This window comes from Solanum lycopersicum, chromosome 11 (genome assembly GCF_036512215.1).
Source record: "Solanum lycopersicum chromosome 11, SLM_r2.1".
In the NCBI taxonomy this organism is placed as follows: domain Eukaryota; kingdom Viridiplantae; phylum Streptophyta; class Magnoliopsida; order Solanales; family Solanaceae; genus Solanum; species Solanum lycopersicum.
The window spans coordinates 10,669,734-10,675,733 of NC_090810.1; positions in this window are offsets into that span (position 1 = coordinate 10,669,734).

The window sequence follows — 6,000 nt, forward strand, 5'->3', positions numbered from 1 at the left end:
TTGTGTATTGAAATATTTTTTAATTTTGTGATCTTTAATATGCTATACGAAAAAATTAAAATTAAGAAATTATTTTCTTTTTGAAATGAAATAAAAAACAAGTTCATATAAAATCAAAACGGAAAAGGGCCTAAAATACCCTCAAAGTATTGGAATGATACAAAATTACCCTTCATCCACCCATTGGCTTCAAAATACCCTTCGCACCCACCTATTGGCTTCAAAATACCCTTGTCATCCACCTTTTGGTTCAAAATTGACCACTTATTTAACGGTTTTAAATTTAAACTATTTAAATATTTTTTTAAATACGTTGCACTCAACTATTTGTTATAATTTAACTTATTAGTATAATTTATAAATCAATCTACTGCCCACCTATTACTAATTAAACCCCTCCAAATTAATAAAATCGTCACATTATTAATGCAACAACAGAAAAGCTACTGCCAATTGAGTGTTTTTATAAATTTGAGGCAAAAATATCTATAGAAGTAAATTATCATACATTCAAGTGTATAAATAAAAATTACCGATAAACTTAAAAGTCTGACTATGTTCATCTTAATTATTCTTACGTTTTCAATTATGTGATGTTACTTCATAGGTAACTTTTTTTCAAAATAATATATTAAAGGTTTTTAAAAAAGCATAAATATTTATAAAGTTATATTTAAAAAAGTGCATGAATTAATTCAGGATGTATTACTTATTTACCTATAATCATAAATTTCTAATTGAATCTTGAAAGAGAATCCTATTGAAAGTGTCCTCCTAAATAAGCGGTTCAACCTAAATTTAATTGGTGCTTCAATTCAGACTAGAATAATTTTGGATATCATTTTCAGGACTCTATAATTTCATCGTGTTTTATTAGTGTTTATGGCGATTTTGATATGATGATTGAATTATTAATTGGATGGGGTTTAGTTAGTAATTAGTGTGTAGTGGGTTGGTTTATAAATTATATTAATAAATTAAATCATAACCAATAGTTGAACGCCAAATATTTTTAAAAATATCTAAAGAGTTTAATTTTAAAACAATTAAATAAGTGGTCAATTTTGAACCAAAGGTGGATGACAAGGGTATTTTGGAGCCAATAGGTGGATGCGAAAGGCATTTTGGATCGGTGGATGAAGGGTAATTTCGTACCATATCAATACTTTAAGGGTATTTTAGGCCCTTTTCTGTAATAAAAAATGAGGGAGTCATATATTAAAAATGAAATATATATGTGTTATTATTGAAATGAGCTTTCATATATTATTATTTTTTAAAAAAAAAAATTGTTTGGCTTCCTTCTATTAATTTGTGCATATATGTGGAGTTTTAAAGATTTGAACATTTTAATATAGAAATATGATGATCTGAAAACTTTAATTCTTTGTTATAATTTCTAATTTGATATATATTTGAAAATTACATTAAAAAAAGCTTAAAACGCAATGTAACAATTAAAGATATTTTTAGAAAAAATATAGTTAAAAAACATAATGAAATTCGATTGACTCCCTTATTTTTATCGAAACGAAAAAAGTTGTGTATATTGTTTGAAACTAATGTAAGAACTAAAAAGTACTGAATCACAGTAAAATGACAACTAAAAATATGTGATAATCATCTAAAAAATTTCGTTTACTTTCCTAAAATTACTAATGTCACATAAAATAAAACAGATGGAGTAACATATATTATTCGAAATAACATAAAAGGTACTCCATAAATTAACAATTTAAAATATTTTTTTAGAAAACACATAAAAAAATTTAGGTCACCTTTTCAAATTTCATTTGTGTCACATAAATTGAAAGGAAAAAAACTAACATATGTTGGGCCTGCGCCGGCACGGGCACATGATATCTAGTATATATATAGAAGCATGAAGAGTAAGACGACCAAGGACAAATAGGTAATTTTATACTAACAAATGGACAAATTTCTATTCTAAACGCAGGTTCTAGACCCATTCGACTTTCATCTTCCAGAACCATCCGTCTTCAATCCTTTACACTCCAAACAAAAATTTTCAACTGATTCCAAATACAAATGCTTAAACATGATTCTAAAAGCATCATTTCTACCATCTCTCTTGTTCCAACAATAGTTAATCGATTAGGAAGCCCTCACAACTTCAGGTACGTCCCAAATTTATGGCTGAAATCCACTGTTGATGTGAAGGTTTATTTTGCCCTCACATCTGTGCGATTTTGTTGATTTATCGAGAAAAAAATAACATATTACTACCTTCGAACAACTCTGATTTTGTTGATTTATTGAGAAGAAAATAAGATATTACTAACTACTGACTGATCTAACAAAGACTTAACATCCATAGGAATGAAATCTTCCAAAACTTTCTCTAAAGAGAAAAAAGATGTACAATCGCGTATGTAGCTACACAACAATCACCGCCACACTGTTTGTACCGTCACTTCTTCAGGTGTTCTTGCCACTGTTTCTGCTACTTCTATTCCTACCCATAATTCGTTAATCAAAGTCCCTTAAATATACGAGTGGCTTTGAGTATATAATAGTATTGTGGGATATGGTCAATCATTAAACTGAATACAATCTTCGTTTGTATTATACTTTTCATCATATAGTTTGTCACGATTCAAATCGAGTCGTGAGTGACACCCACACTTAACTACCTAGGTGGGCGTACCAACAAATTCAACCTTAAATTATATTATACAAGAATAATGTGAAAGCTAAAAACCTAATTAAATATCGTTTTTCAAAATCTGAAAATCATCACAACAAGGACACCTAATCTCCATTTACTAAGTCTAAGAGTATCAAAGACACCAAAATAAATGAAATAAAGTAATTCGTGTCCGAAAACTATGGACATCAGGTAATGACCGAGAGAATCCAACCCAAGCTCGAATGAATAGCTCACCCTTGAACCTTGAACCTGATATGTCGAGACTTGATAGAGTTGAGGGCGAGTCAAATTCGCCGGTACACTTGCTGCACTCCATAAAAGGAACACAAGGAAAAATACAAGTAGGGCTCAGTACGAGGCAACAAGCAACATATACTGAGTAAGTATCATCGGCCAACCCAAAATAGTAACTAATATACAAACAAAAATAGTATAAAATCAACTATAGCCCTTAATAGGTGGTAAGCAACAAACAACATGAACAAGTGACAAAGCAAGTACGTAATCAATCACAATATCAATCACACACGAGGACTCATGCCTCCACACCACGTTCGTTGGAAAATGGATTCTTTGAGATTAACTACATTAAATTAATTCAATATCCTTTTCCTTTAATCTTACTGTGTCGAAACGTGACACTCCGATTCAATTGTACCATGTCAGAACGTGACACTCCGATCTAAGAATATCGTGTCGGAACGTGACACTCCGATCCAATTATATCGTGTCGAAACGTGACACTCCGATCCAATTATACCATAAATTTTCATTTATTATCACCACTTTCAATTCATTGATGATATTTCATTAAGCCTTCCTTATTCAAGGCATCACTTCGTAAAAGAGGGTTCAATAATATAAATGTCACGGTCTCAGGATTTCAGACCAATCACAAACCACCAACCAAGTCAGACAATCACACAATCACACCGTCAAGTACATAGAGAACTTCACAATATCATTCAATGCATAGCAATCATTATTAAGAGTTTACTATCAAATAACATAAATCATAACCTACCTCCATTGAAGAACTGAAGTCAATAAGCTACTTCTCCAATATTTTTCCTTTCCTCAATGCTCCGAACCTTCCCAATCTATCAAGTATATATAATTTGTAAATTGACGAATATATAAACACCCATGCTACTATATGCCTAATCTAGACCCAAGGATAAATCTTATTCCTCAATTTAACATGACTTTAGTGTAATTCACCTTATATTTAATTACCTATCTCAATAAGTTAAACTTAAATTATAATATGATATTTAAATAGCTATCAAATTTTGAAAATTAGAAGTGTACCACAAATAATTAATCGACTAACTATTTCTAATATCCAGAGTAACCATTATTCCACTCCTGTTTGAGCCTAAAATGTGATAGGGCAATCATTGCCCCATGATTAACATGAGAGTCATACACATTTCCCCCATATTCCAGAACGTACCATACATATAACAACTATTTTTTTTTTTCAAGTTAGTGACTAATCACTTCTCTTGTTTTTCAATATTATTCAATTTCTCGATTAACACTTTTTCCCAAATTCTTTCAATTAGCACATTATACCCGTACAATTATTATCTAACTAACAAGATTTTAATAGAATCTAAACCCATACATATTAGGACAACTTTCACACATAGTAAATAAAAAATTTATATTTATATGTTATAGCAAAGTTTGCATAATTACGCTTCATAGTATAATTCGCTATACATATACAATTGTATGATTCACTGGCCTAAATTGTATAATTCGCTGGTCTCGCTATATATATACAATTGTATGATTTGATGGCCTAAATTGTATAATCGCTGGCCTATTTCGCTGCAATTGTATAATCCGCTGGCCTATTTAACTGCAATTGTATAATTCCCTGGCCTATTTCGCTGCAATATCTGTATAAAATTTGTTTTGTATACAATTGAATCGAAGTAAAATATTTATATTGTATAATTATAAATTTAGGAAACAAAGATATACCTTTTTTTCTCGTTTTATACAAAAACAGAAATACAATTTATATACTTATGTTGTATAAAGCGAGAATAAATTGTATTTCACTACAATTGTATAATTCGCTGGCCTTTTTCGCTGCAATATTTGTATAAAATTTACATTTGTACACGATTGAATCGAAGTAAAATATTTATAAATTTGTATAATTAAGTGTATAGCACGAAAATATATGTTTTTGCATGTGTATATATACAATTTTCTGTAAACACAATTTATACACTTCTGTTCTGTTGTATAAAGCGAGAGAGGCGAGCAGAGGGAGAGTGGCGAGCGAGAGTTTAGGGAGAGAGGTGACTGGCTAACGTTGACAAACATTTGCTATTGGGCACAATTAAATCAAACGGTAGCTACTCCATTTATTTTAGATTATTAATTTGCTATTATATACAATTATCCCTACATATTAACTAACCAATAGAAAACCCTTTGAATAATTCACAAGTTACAAATAGTAACACGAAACGGAAAACAAAATCGACTATATCATCTTCTATCCACACCCGGAAACTATATCTTATAAACTGCTAATGAATTTCCCTTAATCATTAATTTCTATCCATGTATACAAATATAAAAAGGTTAAGAGTTTCTCTGTACCTGCACGCCTTTGTTTCGTGTCTCTGTTATTTTTCTCCGATCTTGCATCTTCTTTTCTACATATTATGTTTACCATAATTAAAATATGACTAATTATAGGAGTGGTGAAAGTAACCACTATTAATTTTGATATTATTTTGTTTAACCACCAACTAAATAAATTAGTAAAACTTCCCAACTATTTTCATAATTATGATTATGAATAATTCAAAATACTCATTTAAAACACATTGGAAAGTATTTTATGAAATAAAAAGTTCTATTGCTCCAAACGATCAAGAGGATCTTGATCAAAAATCAGTTGATGATCTTTTACCTTTTGTTGGTTATAGTGAAATAAAATAGTTTTACTAGTATTTGTAGAATTAGGTAACAATTAAATGCAGTCTATTCTTCAATCGTGATGGATATGAAGAAACCCATCCCCTTTGGTCTTCAAGGTTATGGTAACCTAATTCCGACTTTCTTGATTTTTCAATTTCTTATAAGAGGTATATTAATTTTATTACTTCAGTAACATTACATTTTGGGTAAGATTAAAATCGACTTGGAAAAATTAAAGAAATCATTTTGTAAGCTAGCATTAATGCATATATCGAACAAAACTTTAGGTTACATGCCTTTTATCTTAAATTTAGGCTTAAAGAATTGTATATAGCCGTACTTTATTTTATTTATTTGGTAAAGTCATTTTCTTGAAG